The sequence below is a fragment of the Oncorhynchus clarkii genome, chromosome 33 (genome assembly GCF_045791955.1).
Source record: "Oncorhynchus clarkii lewisi isolate Uvic-CL-2024 chromosome 33, UVic_Ocla_1.0, whole genome shotgun sequence".
Lineage (NCBI taxonomy): Eukaryota > Metazoa > Chordata > Actinopteri > Salmoniformes > Salmonidae > Oncorhynchus > Oncorhynchus clarkii.
In genome coordinates, this window is record NC_092179.1 from 27942543 (window position 1) to 27964872 (window position 22330).

Sequence of the window (22330 nt, forward strand, 5' to 3'; positions counted from 1 at the left end):
CCTGGTTAAATAAAGGTAAAATAAATAAATACCTGGAGCGAGATTCTATATACACACACACTGAGGGACGGTCATTCCACTACTCACCCTCAAATAAGTCTTTGAGGAATTGGGATACACCGAATGAACATTTTATCACAACCGCTAGCTCCCCTGCTGCCTGTAAACTCCACATCAGCTCCTTCACCCCCAGACTGTAAACTCCACATCAGCTCCTCCACCCCCAGACTGTAAACTCCACATCAGCTCCTCCACCCCCAGACTGTAAACTCCACATCAGCTCCTCCACCCCCAGACTGTAAACTCTACATCAGCTCCACCCAGCTTCATCAACTCCCCTCGCTGTCCACTGGGAGTTTCGCCAATAGAGCATCTCATTTCAATTAGAGGTAAATCTCTGTTTTGATCTTGAACTTGAGTCGGTGGTGTTGAAAGGCCTCCTCAACCCATTTCATTAACCCAGTGGCCTCCTCGTACTTCCCCTCCCCTCTCGTCGGAGTGCTGAGACCCTGCCAAAACCTAATCTACTCCCAGACTGCATTTTGTGTGTGTGTGTGAGAGAGCAACTTGGCCTCATAGACTAGATGTAACATTGTAAAATGTAGATCCGGGACACTTAAATTAGTTTAACATTTTACGTTTGTTATGGTTACATGAGGCAGAAGGTTTCTTAAGGCAAAAAAGAGAGTAGGGTGGTTGGTAGGGGTGGATGTGTTGGCATATAACACGGACGTCTAGCAACCCAAAGGTTGCGTGTTTGAATCTCATCACGGACAGCTTTTGCATTTTAGCAACTTTGCAACTACTTGCTACTTTGCAACTGGTTAGCATGTTCGCTAACCCTTCCCTTAACCCTTTAATCTAACTCCTAACCTTACCCCTAACCACTAACTCTAACCCCTAGCCTAGCTAATGCTAGCCACCTAGAAACAACACATTGTAATTTGTTTATCATACGTTTTGCTCATTCCTACCATTTTTTATTTTATTTTATTTTACCTTTATTTAACCAGGCAAGTCAGTTAAGAACAAATTCTTATTTTCAATGACGGCCTGGGAACAGTGGGTTAACTGCCTGTTCAGGGGCAGAACGACAGATTTGTACCTTGTCAGCTCGGGGGTTTGAACTCGCAACCTTCCGGTTACTAGTCCAACGCTCTAACCACTAGGCTACCCTGCCGCGCTCATTCCTACCATATTGTACAGAGTAATACAACATGCTGGTTGGAGAGAGAGAGTATGTATGTTTTCCTTTGTTCACTGCACAATGCAACATGTCATTAAGAATTTAAGTCTTCCCCTGCACTGCAGACGTGATTTTCAGAGTTTGGGTTGATTGTGTTTAGTTCTGTGTGTGTGTGTGTGTGCACGCATGCTTTGTGTGTGTTTCTGCTTGTGTAAGTGGTCGTGGTGTGTGTGTGTGAGTGTCTCGGGGTAATTGGCCTCAGCTCTGGCCAGGGAATGTTGCTGACACAAAGAGAAAAACAACCACTTTTCTTCTCTTGCAACAATCAGCATGGCATCACTTGTACCATCAAACTGTGGTGGGGGGAGGGAAGGGGTGGAGAGGAGAGGAGGGGGACGTGTGGAGAGGAGGAGGAGGAAGGAAGAGGAGGGGGAGGAGAGGAGGGAGGGGCCAATTCAGTACTCTATGTCAAGATGCTCTGGAGGAGCCTACAGAGCATTCAGACTCCTGTGTTAAGACTGTGTTGGTGCGTATTGAGTTAGGCTAGACACTAGATATAAACGATGGAGAATCATCAATTTGTTTTTTATATGTGTCAGAGAATACTATGGCGTCACAGGGCCCTATGACAGAACACTCAGTCTGAAACATCATACTTTCATACAATAGGGTCTTTTTAGTGGGGTAATTATTCTTACAAGAGGAAGATGACCTGCAGTGAAATGTAGACTGTCACCCAAGGGACAGAGAATGCTGGGAAAATGGCTCTATTTTTAGTGAAGCTATCTGAAATTAGCAAAGGCTCAACTGAGCCTCTGTAGAATCCTGTAGACCTAGGTGTATACCTGTGGAAGCTCGATTGTACAATGAGGCCAGCCCAGGATCAAATCAACAATCCTGATTGGAATTCTCATAGAGAGTCTACCTCTATGGAAATCTATGTTTGCATGGTGTAAGCATTTATGAGGTGATGGCGTCCTTCGAGAGACAGACAGTAAGCCATGAATAAAGAACACCAGGTTCTATTCTAGTTGTTTTTATTTCCCCCTAGTTTCCGTGGTGTCACTGGTATTTGTTATCTTCCCTGGTGACCACGGCGACCCCTCTTCATCATGAAGCGTAGTGTCTCCTCCAACTCTGATTCAATGGCAATTATTTCCCCAAATGCAACTCTAATCACTAATCAGGGGAACGTCCAGGAGTGCAATTAGATGGCCCGTGTATCATTAGAACTGGAATTGACAGGCTGCAGTATGCAGTCACTTAGTAGAGGACCGGAGATTGTATGCTGGGTGATGAGATTTGAGTTGGTCATTATGTTTGAAATGGAAGACGGCAGCTCCTCCACCATTGCTCAACATCGTGCAGTGGTTTTGTATGGGGACATTGGAATGAGATGAAGTGTGTGTGTGCATGTCCTGTCTTAATGTGTATGATAGGCCTACATTAGAGCACATCTCGGACTCAGATGAAGCCTTTTCCTCAGCTAAGAAGCACTTTTAATATAGAATGTATCATTTTAGTCGTTTAGCAGATGCTCTTATCCAGAGCGACGAAGTAGTGAGTGCACACCCTTTTCCAGGACTAAGATGAATCTGTGTCTGGGAAACCTGCCCGCTGTGTTGATTGTGCGTCTGGTGGCACCTGGGCTTACTGTCTAAGACGAGACTATTACCAGCCCTCGGCTGGTCTGTATCAGAATAACATGTTGACCGCTGAATCAATGCTGAGAGAGGCAGTCAGCCATTAGGCTCCCCGAGGTCTCCACCCAGTTTGACTGAATATGGAATTTCCACAGAGCGGATGGCAACCCCAGCCTTTTCCCTCTTAGAGGACGCTGGATTGATTTGTTTATGATAATGGCCCCGAACAAGGGATAATCAAGTCATTATGAGTTATTGGTCTCAACATCACTGATGGTCCCTGTAAACAACCACATTAGAAGCAGCTGTGACTGAAGACACCAAACATGGAGCGAGGACATCTCTGCCAAGTGGGCGTATGCCAACCTGTTAAGAGCCTTAAAAATTTGGCCCACCAAGACATTTATTGGGCAATTGAACTAATAAACAACAGTATAGACCTCCATTGTCGCTCTCTCTTCTAGTCTCTCTCTCTCTCTCTCTCTCTCTGTCTCTGTCTCTGTCTTTCTCTCTCTGTCCCCCTCTCTCTCTCTCTCTCTCTCTCTCTCTCTCTCTCTCTCTCTGTCCGTCTCTGTCTCAGACGACTCGTTGCTCATCTCATCTGGAATTCCTCACCCTCGGGCCTCCGTGGTTCCTTCTCCGGTGGTTTAGGAAATTACACACTTTCCCTTTTTTCCTTGTGAAAGTGGGTGGTTGAGAGAGATGCTTTCCATTACAGTATCCATCACCACACACAGTTATGTTGATGGCGGGCAGATTTTTCCCCTCTCTAACACATGCAAGCCACCCTCAGGACTAAACACCAACAACGTAGGAACAACAAGGGCTGGACGTTCCATGGTTTGTGCACTTCTGTGTTCCCCGATGAAGGAAGCCACAATTATTTGTAATATATTATGGCATCTTGACTTCTCTAAGATTGGATAAGTACATCTAGTTAGTGATTGAGGACAGGGTGTGCCTTCTTACCCTGTTGTATGACTTCCTCTACCTCCTCTCTTTCCTCTACCTCCTCTCATACCTCCTCTCCTTCCGCTCCTTCCTCTACCTCCTCTCCTTCCTTTCCAGGCTGCTGCAGAAAGGAATGAATGTAATTTGCATCCTCTCACCAGCAGAGCTGGGTTGTGTCCCAAATGGCACCCTATTCCCTATACAGTGCACTACATAGTGCACCTAACACACGTCCCTGGTCAAAAGTAATGCCCTATGTAGGAAATATGATACATTATTGACGCAATCCGTACTGTATTCATGAGAAGATGTTGATTTATGCGGACACCCCAGGGGTTGGGATTATTGAGGAAAAGAGGGAGGGGCTCTGCAGTAGGGGAGGAGTCAAACCGTCCCTGCCAGAAGACACTGTGTGTCGTCCTAGCCCATAATAGGCAGAACAGAGCATCCTGTGGATGTGGGCTTCACCTTTGACCCCGTAATCCGTTTGAGGCAGGTTTCTGGGTCTCCTCCCTCCTCTCTCTCTCTTCAACCTCAGTCACAGAGCGCTCAGCTGTTGACACCTGTTGTTTGATGCATCATTTATTGAAGGCTGCTCGTTTGTAGAGCGCACTACACACAAACTCAAACACACAGATACTCATACACACTACACACAAACTCAAACACACAGATACTCATACACACTACACACAAACTCAAACACACTACACACAAACTCAAACACACAGATACTCATACACACTACACACAAACTCATACACACTACACACAAACTCAAACACACACATACTCATACACACTACACACAAACTTAAACACACAGATACTCATACACACTACACACAAACTCAAACACACTACACACAAACTCAAACACACAGATACTCATACACACTACACACAAACTCATACACACTACACACAAACTCAAACACACACATACTCATACACACTACACACAAACTCAAACACACACATACTCATACACACTACACACAAACTCATACACACTACACACAAACTCATACACACACATACTCATACACACTACACACACATACTCATACACACACATACTCATACACACTACACACAAACTCATACACACTACACACAAACTCATACACACACATACTCAAACACACACATACTCATACACACTACACACAAACTCATACACACTACACACATACTCATACACACTACACACATACTCATACACACTACACACAAACTCATACACACTACACACACATACTCATACACACTACACACATACTCATACACACTACACACACATACTCATACACACACAAACTCATACACACTACACACACATACTCATACACACTACACACACATACTCATACACACACATACTCATACACACTACACACAAACTCATACACACTACACACACATACTCATACACACTACACACACATACTCATACACACACATACTCATACACACTACACACAAACTCAAACACACACAAACTCATACACACATACTCATATACACTACACACAAACTCAAACACACACATACTCATACACACTACACACACAAACTCATACACACTACACACACATACACACACACATACTCATACACACATTAGACACGTACATACTACACAATACACACATACACACCCACACCGGCTGACTGATACTTGGCATTATTTTGGAGCCATTGCCCTTCGGGAGTCTGTGTTCATTCAAGCGCTGTTCATCATCTGCCAAACACAACGCTGTCTCCCATCACACCTCGACAGAAAGGTGGACCCCAATCTGTCAGGATCAGGTGTGTACTGCTGTGTCTGCTACTCCTCCCTGAACAACAGGTCCTACATCTGTGGCCTGTTCTGTTTACCACGAGAGGAGCTGAACTAGAAGCACCACCAGTAGATGGATCTGGCTTCTTCATGGAACATTTGACTTTGTGAATAAGGGCCTTGTAATGTGGTTTTGTCCATAGGAGTAGTCGGAGGCATGTCATGTCTGCCAGACAGCCTTCATGGAGCAGGGAAACGTACTTCCTGCGCTCCGGCACCAGGATTGTGCGATCCGTTTCGGCAGATAGTTTGTTATTTAAAGATGGCGGCTGTCATCTTTCTGCAAACCCCTGGGAAACGCTGCCAGAACCAAGAGAATGAAGTCATAAATCCTCAGACACATCTTTAATTAGCCAGGCTTGGAAACAGCTGACGTTGCCTTTGGTGTCCAATTTGTCCACTGATGAAAAGCAGCGATGGCTCCCAACCTTCTTCCCTCCTCCACTCATCAGACTTTCCTTGTTTCACCGTCTCGATCTCTCACTCTCTGTTACCCACTCACTTTGTCATTCTCTTTCCCTCTCTCTCACTCTCTGTTACCCACTCACTTTGTCATTATCTTTCCCTCTCTCTCACTCTCTCACTCTCTGTTACCCACTCACTTTGTCATTCTCTTTCCCTCTCTCTCACTCTCTGTTACCCACTCACTTTGTCATTATCTTTCCCGCTCTCTCACTCTCTCACTCTCTGTTACCCACTCACTTTGTCATTCTCTTTCCCTCTCTCTCACTCTCTGTTACCCACTCACTTTGTCATTCTCTTTCCCTCTCTCTCACTCTCTCTCACTCTCTGTTACCCACTCACTTTGTCATTCTCTTTCCCTCTCTCACACTCTCTGTTACCCACTCACTTTGTCATTCTCTTTCCCTCTCTCTCACTCTCTCTCACTCTCTGTTACCCACTCACTTTGTCATTCTCTTTCCCTCTCTCTCACTCTCTGTTACCCACTCACTTTGTCATTCTCTTTCCTTCTCTCTCACTCTCTCACACTCTGTTACCCACTCACTTTGTCATTCTCTTTCCCTCTCTCTCACTCTCTGTTACCCACTCACTTTGTCATTCTCTTTCCCTCTCTCACACTCTCTGTTACCCACTCACTTTGTCATTCTCTTTCCCTCTCTCTCACACTCTGTTACCCACTCACTTTGTCATTCTCTTTCCCTCTCTCACACTCTCTGTTACCCACTCACTTTGTCATTCTCTTTCCCTCTCTCTCACTCTCTCTCACTCTCTGTTACCCACTCACTTTGTCATTCTCTTTCCCTCTCTCTCACTCTCTGTTACCCACTCACTTTGTCATTCTCTTTCCTTCTCTCTCACTCTCTCACACTCTCTGTTACACACTCACTTTGTCATTCTCTTTCCCTCTCTCACACTAGCTCTCTCTCTCGCACTTTGTCTCTCTCTCGCACTCTCTGTCTCTCTCTCGCACTCTCTGTCTCTCTCTCGCACTCTCTGTCTCTCTCTCTCACGCTCTGTCTCTCTCTCTCGCGCTCTCTCTCTCTCTCGCGCTCTGTCTCTCTCTCTCGCTCTCTGTCTCTCTCTCGCTCGCTCTCTGTCTCTCGCTCGCTCTCTGTCTCTCGCTCGCTCTCTGTCTCTCGCTCGCTCTGTCTCTCTCTCTCTCGCTCTCTGTCTCTCTCTCGCTTGCTCTCGTGCTCTGTGGCTCTCGCTCGCTCTCTGTCTCTCTCTCGCTCTCTGTCTCTCTCTCTCACGCGCTCTCTGTCTCTCTCTCTCGCACTCACGCTGTCTCTCTCTCTATCTGTCTCTCACTCACTCACATACTCACTCTTTCGTTCAATCTCTCACATATTTGCCACGGTACTCATCTGGCAGGGAGAGCCAGCCAAGCAATTTGTCCTGACCTCGAGTCGGTGGCCATATTTGCCCAGCCACAGTTTCTGTTGGCAGAGGGGTAGGCCGCATCTGTGACAGGATGTTTATAATGGTTGCCACAAGGCGTCCGTCAACCATCTCCATACAGTGTTTACAAGGCAGCCGTGTCATTTGGACGTGTACGGGGGACGCTGGTCATCGCTGGGGAAACAGCCGAAATCAGACCCATTTCCTTTCACTCACTCCCTCCCTCCGCTCTCATCCCTTTTCTCTGCACTGGAAAAAGCAGCTAGCTTCCTCCGTGTTGTCTGCCTAAGCCCTGAGCCTCTGGGATCAGTGGAAGCTTGCTGTAGACACATCCAAGTCCTCACTGTCACTGAGCCAGTGTCTCCTACAGGGTTGGATCAGTCACTGAGCCAGTGTCTCCTACAGGGTTGGATCAGTCGCTGTCACAGAGCCAGTGTCTCCTACAGGGTTGGATTAGTCACTGAGCCAGTGTCTCCTACAGGGTTGGATTAGTCACTGAGCCAGTGTCTCCTACAGGGTTGGATTAGTCACTGAGCCAGTGTCTCCTACATGGTTGGATCAGTCACTGAGTCAGTGTGAATCCTACACAGTGGTGTAATGTACTTAAGTAAAAAATACTTTAAAGTACTATTTAAGTAATTTTTGGTGGTATCTGTACTTTACTTTACTATATATATTTTTGACAACTTTTACTTCACTAAATAATGTACTTTTTACTACAAACATTTTCCCTGAGTGACTCCTCCAGGGTCGGACTCAGACACTGAGACAGAGTGACTCCTCCAGGGTTGGACCCAGACACTGAGACAGAGTGACTCCTCCAGGGTTGGACCCAGACACTGAGACAGAGTGACTCCTCCAGGGTCGGACTCAGACACTGAGACAGAGTGACTCCTACAGGGTTGGACCCAGACACTGAGACAGAGTGACTCCTACAGGGTTGGACCCAGGCACTGAGACAGAGTGACTCCTACAGGGTTGGACCCAGACACTGAGACAGAGTGACTCCTACAGGGTCGGACCCAGACACTGAGACAGAGTGACTCCTACAGGGTTGGACCCAGACACTGAGACAGAGTGACTCCTACAGGGTTGGACCCAGACACTGAGACAGAGTGACTCCTACAGGGTTGGACCCAGACACTGAGACAGAGTGACTCCTACAGGGTTGGACCCAGACACTGAGACAGAGTGACTCCTACAGGGTCGGACCCAGACACTGAGACAGAGTGACTCCTACAGGGTTGGACCCAGACACTGAGACAGAGTGACTCCTACAGGGTTGGACCCAGACACTGAGACAGAGTGACTCCTACAGGGTTGGACCCAGACACTGAGACAGAGTGACTCCTCCAGGGTCGGACCCAGACACTGAGACAGAGTGACTCCTACAGGGTTGGACCCAGACACTGAGACAGAGTGACTCCTACAGGGTTGGACCCAGACACTGAGACAGAGTGACTCCTACAGGGTTGGACCCAGACACTGAGACAGAGTGACTCCTACAGGGTTGGACCCAGACACTGAGACAGAGTGACTCCTACAGGGTTGGACCCAGACACTGAGACAGAGTGACTCCTACAGGGTTGGACCCAGACACTGAGACAGAGTGACTCCTACAGGGTTGGACCCAGACACTGAGACAGAGTGACTCCTACAGGGTTGGACCCAGACACTGAGACAGAGTGACTCCTACAGGGTTGGACCCAGACACTGAGACAGAGTGACTCCTCCAGGGTTGGACCCAGACACTGAGACAGAGTGACTCCTACAGGGTCGGACCCAGACACTGAGACAGAGTGACTCCTACAGGGTTGGACCCAGACACTGAGACAGAGTGACTCCTACAGGGTTGGACCCAGACACTGAGACAGAGTGACTCCTCCAGGGTTGGACCCAGACACTGAGACAGAGTGACTCCTACAGGGTCGGACCCAGACACTGAGACAGAGTGACTCCTACAGGGTTGGACCCAGACACTGAGACAGAGTGACTCCTACAGGGTTGGACCCAGACACTGAGACAGAGTGACTCCTACAGGGTTGGACTGGGAGGATTAGGTAAATATGTTTTGCAGTTTAAAAGCAGTGTTCCAGTGCATTGGAGCTGACGATTCAGTACGTGCTCTCCAAGTATGTGGAGTTCTATGAGATGTGCTCTAAATTGAGTTCTTAATGTTTTTCGAAACATTGTCCGTATCAATATTTAGTGAAAATTATTCCTTTCTTTTTGTAGAGCGTTCGGTTGAGAAGAAAACATTTATTCTGCTACAAAGACATATTGCAGAGGGTTATTTCTTTCCACACCAGAGTATTGTTTAATGGCAATCAAATGACATTTTCAAATAGAAAACGGACTGTGAGCTTATTCCCTTTGGTTTTGACATTTTCCTATAATAATGGCCTCTTTGATGATCAGTCTTGCTGCAGGCCTATTTTGCAACTCATTAATACGAGACCGTTGACAAGGAAAAAGGGACGTCAGCAAATCCAGGACCACACGGCACGTAATTATCTTCTGTTTCCCCTGATATATCCTCTGCCCATCTCGTTGCATCGCTATGGTTTTCATTGAAGAACATCTGCAGCCTCTCTCTTTGAAATCACTCGTCGCTCAACATGGAATTGAAAGGGTTTGCTTTCGAGCACTTTCAACCCCAACGGACGCATAGGTGTGGAGATTCACCCCACTGGGCCCAGATGTCATTTCAAAGTCTATTCCACATTGGTTCACCGACGTTTCATTGAAACGACATGAAAACAACTTTGATTCTTCCAGTGTGTCCTCAGTGGAACTCGCGTTCTCTCATTAAATGGTAATGAAAGAAGAAGAATATGTGGTTAAGCTCGGTGCTTCAGTGCCCCGAGGTAAAGCCTAGTGAGAGGCTCTGGGTTTCCGTGAGACATGAGTGATGTCATCGTTAAGAGGGAGTAATCTGCACGCAGGATGACCTCATCTCGATCTCTTTAAGAGTGGAGTGAGAGTGGGCTGGTACCTTTTGTTGGTGGCACAGATAGTGTGTGTTTGTGTGTGTGACACATTTTAGTTAACGGGCACAGGCCTCATTCTTTCTCCCTAGATGCAGAGCTAGCTATCCTCAGTGGAGACATCCACTCACATACTGTATAGGGAGACTCTCAATGGATGCAGGTAGCCTAGTGGTTAGAGCGTTGGGCCAGTAACAGAAAGGTTGCTAGGTCAAATCCCTGAGCTGACAAGGTACAAATCTGTCGTTCTGCCCCTGAAAAAGGCAGTTAACCCACTGTTCCTATGCCGTCATTGTAAATAAGAATTAGTTCTTTACTGACTTGCCTAGTTAAACAAAGGTTAAATTAAAAATAAATAACTCTGGTCCTCTCGCCTCCTTCTCAAAGCCAATTGGATGAGAAGGTCAGAGGTCCCTCCACTCCGACCTTTTCATCCGATGGTTTTCGGGACGTGAGGACGTGAGGAATCAAGGAAATGCAATTGAGATTCTCCCCCTGATGTCAGCCATGATTCAGTCTTTGATTTCTATACTGATGTGTGTAGAGCAGTGGCATCAAGCTGCGGTCTCCAGAGACACCAGTGAAGCACTGAGGATGTCATCGAAGCCAGAAGCCAGTGTGGCGAGGCTACAGCGGAGTAAGTCGTGTGTTGGATGTAACAGGGGATTATATTGGACCCACTCTGTAATGCTGCTGTGTGCCATGCTCCTTGAGGACTGATAATACTCTGTAATGCTGCTGTGTGCCATGCTCCTTGAGGACTGATAATACTCTGTAATGCTGCTGTGTGCCATGCTCCTTGAGCGACTGATAATACTCTGTAATGCTGCTGTGTTCCATGCTCCTTGAGCGCGTGATAATACTCTGTAATGCTGCTGTGTGCCATGCTCCTTGAGCGCGTGATAATACTCTGTAATGCTGCTGTGTGCCATGCTCCTTGAGCGACTGATAATACTCTGTAATGCTGCTGTGTTCCATGCTCCTTGAGCGCGTGATAATACTCTGTAATGCTGCTGTGTGCCATGCTCCTTGAGCGACTGATAATACTCTGTAATGCTGCTGTGTGCCATGCTCCTTGAGGACTGATAATACTCTGTAATGCTGCTGTGTGCCATGCTCCTTGAGGACTGATAATACTCTGTAATGCTGCTGTGTGCCATGCTCCTTGAGGACTGATAATACTCTGTAATGCTGCTGTGTGCCATGCTCCTTGAGCGACTGATAATACTCTGTAATGCTGCTGTGTGCCATGCTCCTTGAGGACTGATAATACTCTGTAATGCTGCTGTGTGCCATGCTCCTTGAGCGACTGATAATACTCTGTAATGCTGCTGTGTGCCATGCTCCTTGAGCGACTGATAATACTCTGTAATGCTGCTGTGTTCCATGCTCCTTGAGCGCGTGATAATACTCTGTAATGCTGCTGTGTGCCATGCTCCTTGAGCGACTGATAATACTCTGTAATGCTGCTGTGTGCCATGCTCCTTGAGGACTGATAATACTCTGTAATGCTGCTGTGTGCCATGCTCCTTGAGGACTGATAATACTCTGTAATGCTGCTGTGTGCCATGCTCCTTGAGGACTGATAATACTCTGTAATGCTGCTGTGTTCCATGCTCCTTGAGCGACTGATAATACTCTGTAATGCTGCTGTGTGCCATGCTCCTTGAGGACTGATAATACTCTGTAATGCTGCTGTGTGCCATGCTCCTTGAGCGACTGATAATACTCTGTAATGCTGCTGTGTGCCATGCTCCTTGAGGACTGATAATACTCTGTAATGCTGCTGTGTTCCATGCTCCTTGAGGACTGATAATACTCTGTAATGCTGCTGTGTGCCATGCTCCTTGAGGACTGATAATACTCTGTAATGCTGCTGTGTGCCATGCTCCTTGAGGACTGATAATACTCTGTAATGCTGCTGTGTTCCATGCTCCTTGAGGACTGATAATACTCTGTAATGCTGCTGTGTGCCATGCTCCTTGAGGACTGATAATACTCTGTAATGCTGCTGTGTTCCATGCTCCTTGAGCGACTGATAATACTCTGTAATGCTGCTGTGTTCCATGCTCCTTGAGGACTGATAATACTCTGTAATGCTGCTGTGTTCCATGCTCCTTGAGGACTGATAATACTCTGTAATGCTGCTGTGTTCCATGCTCCTTGAGCGACTGATAATACTCTGTAATGCTGCTGTGTTCCATGCTCCTTGAGCGACTGATAATACTCTGTAATGCTGCTGTGTGCCATGCTCCTTGAGCGACTGATAATACTCTGTAATGCTGCTGTGTGCCATGCTCCTTGAGGACTGATAATACTCTGTAATGCTGCTGTGTTCCATGCTCCTTGAGGACTGATAATACTCTGTAATGCTGCTGTGTGCCATGCTCCTTGAGGACTGATAATACTCTGTAATGCTGCTGTGTTCCATGCTCCTTGAGGACTGATAATACTCTGTAATGCTGCTGTGTGCCATGCTCCTTGAGGACTGATAATACTCTGTAATGCTGCTGTGTGCCATGCTCCTTGAGGACTGATAATACTCTGTAATGCTGCTGTGTTCCATGCTCCTTGAGGACTGATAATACTCTGTAATGCTGCTGTGTTCCATGCTCCTTGAGCGACTGATAATACTCTGTAATGCTGCTGTGTTCCATGCTCCTTGAGGACTGATAATACTCTGTAATGCTGCTGTGTTCCATGCTCCTTGAGCGACTGATAATACTCTGTAATGCTGCTGTGTTCCATGCTCCTTGAGCGCGTGATAATACTCTGTAATGCTGCTGTGTGCCATGCTCCTTGAGCGCGTGATAATACTCTGTAATGCTGCTGTGTTCCATGCTCCTTGAGGACTGATAATACTCTGTAATGCTGCTGTGTTTCATGCTCCTTGAGGACTGATAATACTCTGTAATGCTGCTGTGTGCCATGCTCCTTGAGGACTGATAATACTCTGTAATGCTGCTGTGTTTCATGCTCCTTGAAGACTGATAATACTCTGTAATGCTGCTGTGTGCCATGCTCCTTGAGCGAGTGATAATACATTTTGGGGGACAAAGTCACCGATTTAGATGAATTTCACACCGACGGTCTATGTTGTTAAGTTTGTCCTTCGTGGTTGTTTATCATGTCAGCCTGGAAATGGATTTAGTAATGGCGTTAATACCAGGATCCATAGACTGCGCAGGTCAAAGTGCACATTCATGGCTAGTCGATATCTCTGCAGCACAAACTGTGACAACCGAAGTCAAGTGTGTTGTAGAGCGCTGCTTGTTCAGAACCAAAGACGAAAGCATGAGAGGATGTCTATTACCGCCACACATTCCCTCAGTTTGAGTCGTCCACCCACTCTGGATAGTGTTTTATTGCCAGAGAGTTTTACCTAATTAGCAGTTTTGTGCATATTTATCTCCTTTTAAAGAATCCAGAGTGTTCCTCTCACTCTGGTCGAGCTCCTAGCTGAATCCTGCTAGTCAGACCTATTCAGCACCAATGTGCTGTGCTGCAGCTTTGAAGGAAAGGCCAGCCGTGTCAGCTGAATATCCTCCCCTGGCGTCCTGCTGTATGAAACCTGCACAAATTCCCTTCCTAACACGCCGGCCAATCCGGCGATGCGGAGCTAGGATCTCGAGTCTGTCATAGGCTGATTCAGACTTGTACTGTAATCTGTATCCCCCGAGCATTTTAAAGAGATCTTTTCTTTCACGGTTTCCAAGGACGTTGAAAGTCCTTTGTGGGCTTTTGACTACATATATATTAGTGCTGCTGAGGCTTCACAATGGGGCTTTTAATAGATTCCCAGGCAAGCCTCTCTGCTGAGATTGGAGGCTTCCTATGGCCAGTAATACACCACTGACATTAGATCCAGTGATAAAGCAAAGCAATTTGTTCACCCCTCCACAGAGGACAACACAAGCGTTGGCAATGTGTGGATTTGTATTACAGCGCTGTCTGAGGACATCCAGCCCTATTTCTTATCCAGCTGCTCATTTGACCCGTCGATGGGAAGGGATGTCATCACTACGCGTCATCAATGCCAATTTCCTGTTTCCGTGGAAGCAGTGTAACTCCTTTTGTAAATCCCTATAGCTTTGCACGTGCTGTTACAATGTAAGCCTCCCCTGTGCTAATAGATGCTGGAGCAAGACAAACAAAAGCCTCTCATTTACTACGCCTTCCGTTTTGGATCGCTGTGGTAGATAGCGTTGCAAGATCGATACGGCACCCGCCACCAGGCTCTCGTCTTTCCACACACACAGACAGACTGCATGTCTACGGCTGACTGGAGCGAGTAGACAGACAGACACGAGCCCTGTGTGTTCTCCTCCTGGTATCACTATTGGACAGCCTGGAGGACCCAGTCCAGCGACGGATGGCTTTGCCAGACCCGCTGAGATAGTGGATGATGGAGAAGGCTGGCATGTTCAGTAGCCAGAGAAATGAGAGGCCAGGGCCTTTAAGTGTGACATCTGGCTCAAGGCCGGAGCTCAGGAGGAGGGCTTGTGCCACCGAGAGAGACTCATTCATCATAACAGGAACTGTAGAGTAGCAGACGGTGCTGGAAGACGAGACGTGTCTCCAGACTCCCAGTCAATGCGCTCTTCTATTTGTAGAGCTGACGTATACATTGTGCCTCAGGGCCTCCAGCACCGTGCACTGGGGAGTTGTCCTCAGAATGACACAGATTTGCTTCTGCTCAGCACGAGGACAATTGACTGGAGAAATTGGTCAGATATTGTACCTTTTCTCAGTCGATATAGGCCTAAGTAAGGGTGGGTTAACTAAATGGTTAGGAGTGTTTATTTTCTTCATCTGAGGCTGGAGTTTTGTCTGCGCCTAATTCGGTCAGTTTAATTTCTTCTGAGGAAGAAAAAGGGGGGATACTTCAGTGTAGTTTAGAGTTCAGAAGTTGTTTTCGAGGGGCAGGCCACAGAGCAGGGATGGTTGCGGGGATTTAAGAAACCCATTTTTCCTACGAGTCATTAAAACAAGCCAGTCAACCATAGGCACTGGATCTCAGCTGGGATGCAGTGAAATGACAGGCCGCAGTCAATGTCCCAATTTCCCCTCAGAAAACCCATGCGCCGGGCTTGTCCTTCATTTGGGATGCTTGGGATCAAAACAGGCTATGCTTGTTACAGATGGCAGCCAAGACTTATGGCTAACTCCCTTGGCTTACTCCCCTGAACCCCCACCACCCCCATAGATTAATGTGTGACGACCACAGACCTCGATTTAGATGAACTGATATGGAGTTAATAAAAAACAGCTTTGATATGGTTTTGCCATTTTTATTACTTCCCATTGGGCCAATCAGATAGGCAGCATCTTGCAGAAATAAATGTCAAGGCAGAAAACATTTCCCAGACCTTTTTAACTTCACCTACATCAGGTTCGCGGCGGAGGCAGCGGTCTGACAGGACTGCTGAAAGGTCATGCCAGAAAGGACAGGCGCGGGTAATGAAATAAACATTTGGGCCACGTAATTACTCAGAAGTGCGGGGAGAGTTCAAAATGATCACGGTTGGAGGAACTCCACAGCTGCCCCTGTCAGGTTTTAACGATGCTTCCGCGGCGGTAAGTTGCAGGATACATTTTCCTACAAATCTCACACTCCTTCCCAAACCTGGAGCTGTGGTTTGGGAAGGAGAGGGGGATGTTGGGGGGGGGGGGGGTGGTCACCATAGTTACAGGCAGGCTGGTCATCTCTCTCTCTGGCAGGCTCTTCTACACACCGCGGGCTACAGCTCCAGCTCATCGAACATTGCTGGTGATTTACGCGGTGACACTCCGGCTCTGACGGATGGCCGCATTACTGCCAAGCGCGAGACTAATGACAGTGAGGGTTGAGGGGTAGTCAGGTGACATCCAGAAGAGAGTGGTGTGAAGAGGAGATGGTAAGGAAAGTGAGCAAGGGACGGGGGATGGTGATTGGGTTTGTCTCAGCAAGCCTCCCAGAACCAAGCCACGCCATGCGAACACACTGACTGGACTTTTCCTGATTAAATGGGGAAACCGTAGGAGGGAGTGCACTGCATGGAAGCCCAAAAGTGTTGCCGGAACAGCCCTCTGGGTTGATGTAACGGTCTCAGATGGTGGCCCTCCCACTTCTTGTCATGTTGTGTCTGTGTCAAACGAATGACTCTGCGAGGGTACCTGGTAAGATGATTTTGTGCAGTCTTCCCTGTGTGGAGTTTCAACAGACATACCTTGGCCTTGAATTAGCGATGGCTCCTCTCTTTGAGGGATCCAATTGCCTCAATATGAAGACTGCAGATTGTCCACTTAGATTTGAGAAAGAGCTCCACACATAGGTATAGCTATGTGGGGAGCTAGAAAGCATACAGCTGTTCATGTGGCCACTGACCCCAACACGCTACTCCCATCATGCAGTTGGGCACTCATTTCTAATAGGTCTTGAAGATGCCACTTGGTGGGTCAAAGGTCATTGATTAGACATGTGAAGAGCGGCTGTGCAGGACGTGCCCTCTGGCCCACACACAAACAAATGGACTCCAGCATAGATAAGACAGTTAATGACCCTCATTTAAAATATCCCATGTTTTCACATATGCCATTTAGCAGGCCCTTTTACCCAATGCGACTTACAGTAGTGCATGCATATATTTTTGTGTTGAAGGCTCCAGTGAGAATGGAATCCACAATCCTGACATTGAGCCACACATGTAACAGGTAACTGCCAAAATAAAGGAAACACCAATATAAAGTGTTTTAACATGACGTTCGGCCACCACAAGTTACCAGAACAGCTTCAATGTGTCTGGAACTTTATTGGAGGGATACGACACCATTCTTGCACAAGAGGTAGGAGGTGGAGGTGGAAAGCAGGAGAAGGAGAGAGGGGGAGAGCAGGAGAGGGAGGGAGGTGGGGGGTGAGGGCAGGAGAGGGAGGGAGGTGGGGGGTGAGGGCAGGAGGGAGGTGGGGGGGTGGTAGCAGGAGAGGGAGGGAGGTGGAGGGTGAGAGAAGGTGGAGGGTGAGAGAAGGAGGGAGGTGGGGGTTGGAGGGGAGAGCAGGAGAGGGAGGGTGGTAGCAGGAGAAGGAGGGAGGTCGAGGGTGAGAGCAGGAGAAGGAGGGAGGTGGGGGGTGAGAGCAGGAGAAGGTGGAGGGTGAGAGCAGGAGAAGGTGGAGGGTGAGCAGGAGAAGGAGGGAGGTGGGGGGTGAGAGCAGGAGAGGGAGGGAGGTGGAGGGTGAGAGCAGGAGAAGGAGGGAGGTGGGGGGTGAGAGCAGGAGAGGGAGGGAGGTGGAGGGGAGAGCAGGAGAGGGAGGGTGGTAGCAGGAGAAGGAGGGAGGTGGAGGGTGAGAGCAGGAGAAGGAGGGAGGTGGGGGGTGAGAGCAGGAGAAGGTGGAGGGTGAGAGCAGGAGAGGGAGGGAGGTGGGGGTGAGAGCAGGAGAGGGAGGGAGGTGGAGGGGAGAGCAGGAGAGGGAGGGTGGTAGCAGAGGGAGGTGGGGGGTGAGAGAAGGAGAAGGTGGAGGGTGAGAGCAGGAGAAGGTGGAGGGTGAGAGCAGGAGAAGGCGGAGGGTGAGAGCAGGAGAAGGCGGAGGGGGAGAGCAGGAGAAGGCGGAGGGGGAGAGCAGGAGAAGGCGGAGGGGGAGAGCAGGAGAAGGTGGAGGGGGAGAGCAGGAGAGGGAGGGAGGTGGGGGGGGAGAGTAGGAAAGGGAGGGTGGTAGCAAGAGAAGGAGGGAGGTGGAGGGGGAGAGCAGGAGAGGGAGGGTGGTGGCAGGAGAAGCAGGGAGGTGGAGGGGGTGAGCAGGAGAAGGAGAGAGGGGGATAGAAGGAGGGAGGTGGGGGGTGGAGGGGAGAGCAGGAAAGGGAGGGTGGTAGCAGGAGAAGGAGGGAGGTCGAGGGTGAGAGCAGGAGAAGGAGGGAGGTGGGGATGAGGGAGGTGGGGGGTGGTAGCAGGAGAGGGAGGGAGGTGGAGGGTGAGAGCAGGAGAAGGTGGAGGGGGAGAGAAGGAGGGAGGTGGAGGGGAGAGCAGGAGAGGGAGGGGGTGGTAGCAGGAGAAGGAGGGAGGTCGAGGGTGAGAGCAGGAGAAGGAGGGAGGTGGGGGGTGAGAGCAGGAGAAGGTGGAGGGTGAGAGCAGGAGAAGGTGGAGGGTGAGAGCAGGAGAAGGAGGGAGGTGGGGGGTGAGAGCAGGAGAAGGAGGGAGGTGGGGGGTGAGAGCAGGAGAGGGAGGGAGGTGGAGGGGAGAGCAGGAGAAGGAGAGAGGTGGGGGTGAGAGCAGGAGAAGGTGGAGGGTGAGAGCAGGAGAAGGTGGAGGGTGAGAGCAGGAGAAGGTGGAGGGGGAGAGCAGGAGAAGGCGGAGGGGGAGAGCAGGAGAAGGCGGAGGGGGAGAGCAGGAGAAGACGGAGGGGGAGAGCAGGAGAAGGCGGAGGGGGAGAGCAGGAGAAGGGGGAGAGCAGGAGAAGGTGGAGGGGGAGGGGAGAGCAGGAGAGGGAGGGGGTGGTAGCAGGAGAAGGAGGGAGGTCGAGGGTGAGAGCAGGAGAAGGAGGGAGGTGGTGGGTGAGAGCAGGAGAGGGAGGGAGGTGGAGGGGAGAGCAGGAAAGGGAGGGTGGTAGCAGGAGAAGGGTGGAGGGGGAGAGCAGGAGAGGGCGGGTGGTGGCAGGAGAAGGAGGGAGGTGGAGGGGGAGAGCAGGAGAGGAGGGTGGTGGCAGGAGAAGGAGGGAGGTGGAGGGGGTGAGCAGGAGAGGGAGGGCGGTAGCAGGAGAAGGAGGGAGGTGGAGGGGGAGAGCAGGGGAGGGTGGTAGCAGGAGAAGGAGGGAGGGGGAGAGCAGGAGAAGGAGGGAGGGGGAGAGCAGGAGAGGGATGGTGGTAGCAGGAGGGGGAGAGCAGGAGGTGGAGGGTGGAAGTAGGTGGGGGAGAGGGAGAGAGGTGGAGGGTGGGAGCAGGAGAGAGGGGAGAGCAGGAGAGGGAGGGAGGTGGAGGGTGGGAGCAGGAGAGGGAGGGAGGTGGAGAGGGACAGGGAGGGAGGTGGATGGTGGTAGCAGGAGAGGGATGGAGGTTAAGGGGGAGAGCAGGAGGTGGAGGTTGGTGGAGGGGGAGAGCAGGAGGTGGAGGTTGGTGGAGGGGGAGAGCAGGAGAGGGAGAGAGGTGGAAGGTGGTAGCAGGAGAGGGAGAGAGGGGGAGAGCAGGGGAGGGGAGAGCAGGAGAGGGAGGTTGAGGGTGTAAGTGTAAAGCAGGGGATGGAGGGAGGGAGGTGGAGGGTGAGAGCAGGGGAGGGAGGGGGGTGGAGGGTGAGAGCAGGGGAGGGAGATGGAGGATGAGAGTAGGGGAGGAAGGGTGAGAGCAGGGAAGGGAAGGGAGGTGGTGGGTGAGAGCAGGGGAGGGAGATGGAAGATGAGAGTAGGGGAGGGAGGGTGAGAGCAGGGAAGGGAAGGGAGGGGGTGGAGGGTGAGAGCAGGGGAGGGAGAGTCCTGTTCCATAGAATTTAGGAATTAGAATACTAGAATGGTCATGATGAACCTTCTTATAATGAGAATAAGGTCAGCCATGTTGGTCAGGGAGTTGGTCAACCATTGCCAGTGCAAATAATGTATCTGCACTGTATGTCTGTTAGCTAGCTAGCCAGCCAGATTTAGAAGAATGATTCCATTAATTTAACTGACAATATTCTAACATTCCATTCAAACAATGCAGTCAACCCACAGCCAGACACTGGCTGATGATAGGACCTAGACAAGTTGTGAATGCAAGAAGCACTGATATTGTATCATATAATAGAACTCACATCTTTCCAAGAAAACAAACATTTAGACATTTCTGCTTTGTTTACATACAGTTGAAGTCGGAAGTTTACATACACCTTAGCCAAATACATTTAAACTCAGTTTTTCACAATTCCTGACATTTAATCCCAGTAAAAATTCCCTGTTTTAGGTCAGTTAGAATCACCACTTTATTTTAAGAATGTAAAATGTCAGAATAATAGTAGAGAGAATTATTTACTTCAGCTTTTATTTCTTTAATCACATTCCCAGTGGGTCAGAAGTTGACATACACTCAATTAGTATTTGCCTTTAAATTGTTTAACTTGGGTCAAACGTTTTGGGTAGCCTTCCACAAGCTTCCCACAATAAGTTGGGTGAATTTTGGCCCATTCCTCCTAACAGAGCTGGTGTAACTGAGTCAGGTTTGTAGGCCTCCTTGCTCGCACAAGCTTTTTCAGTTCTGCCCATACATTTTCTATAGGATTGAGGTCAGGGCTTTGTGATGGCCACTCCAATACCTTGACATTGTTGTCCTTAAGCCATTTTGCCACAACTTTGGAAGTATGCTTGGGGTCATTGTCCATTTGGAAGACCCATTTGCGACCAAGCTTTAACTTCCTGACTGACGTCTTGAGATGTTGCTTCAATATATCCACATAATTTTCCATCCTCATGATGCCATCTATTTTGAAGTGCACCAGTCCCACCTGCAGTAAAGCACCCCCACAACATGATGCTGCCAACCCCGTGCTTCACGGTTGGGATGGTGTTCTTCAGCTTGCAAGCCTCACCTTTTTTCCTCCAAACATAACGATAGTCATTATGCTAAACAGTTCTATTTTTGTTTCATCAGACCAGAGAACATTTCTCCAAAAAGTAGCCATGTGCAGTTGCAAACCGTAGTCTGGCTTCTTTATGACGGTTTTGGAGCAGTGGAGTCTTCCTTGCTGAGCGGCCTTTCAGGTTATGTCGATATAGGGCTCGCTTTACTGTGGATATAGATACATTTGTACCTGTTTCCTCCAGCATCTTCACAAGGTCCTTTGCTGTTGTTCTGGGATTTATTTTAACTTTTCGCACCAAAGTATGTTCATCTCTAGGAGACAGAACGCATCTCCTTCCTGAGCGGTATGACGGCTGCATGGTGCCATGGTGTTTATACTTGCATACTATTGTTTGTACAGATGAACGTGGTACCTTCAGGCATGTGTAAATTGCTCCCAAGGATGAACCAGACTTGTGGAGGTCTACAACATTTTTTCTGAGGTCTTGGCTGATTTCTTTTGATTTCCCCATGATGTCAAGCAGAGGTTTGAAGGTAGGCCTGAAATACATCCACAGGTACACCTCCAATTGACTCAAATGATGTCAATCAGAAGCTCCTAAAGCCATGACATCATTTTTCAAGCTGTTTAAAGGCACAGTCAACTTAGTGTATGTAAACCTCTGACCCACTGGAATTGTGATACAGTGAAATAATCCGTCTGTAAACAATTGTTGAAAAAATGACTTGTCATGCACAAAGTAGATGTCTTAATCGACTTGCCAAAACTATAGTTTGTTAACAAGAAATGTGTGGAGTGGTTGAAAAATGAGTTTTAATGACTCCAACCGAAGTGTATTAACTTCTGACTTCAACTGTATATTTTACGGAACACTGGTATAAAACCTGTAGAAACAGTATACAGTATATATTTGGACTGAACAAAAATATAAATGCTGCAAATTCAACAGTTTTACTGAGTTACAGTTCATGTATGTAAATCAGTCAATTGAAATTAATTTGTTAAGCCCTATTCTATGGACTTCACATATCTGGGCAGGGGTGCAGCCATGGGTGGGCCTGGGAGGGCATAGGCCCAGCCACTTGAGAGCCAGGCCCAGCCAATCAGAATAAGTTCTTCCCCACAAAAGGGCTTTATTACAGACAGAAATACTCCTCAGTTTCATTAGCTGTCCTGGTGGCTGGTCTCAGACGATCCCCAGAGTTTGGAGGTCCTGGTGTAGCGTGGTTACACGTGGACTGCGGTTGTGAGGCCGGTTGGATGTACAGACAAATTCTCTAAATCAACACAGGAGGCGGCTTATGGCAGCAAAATTAACATTAAATTCTCTGGCAACAGCTCTGTTGGA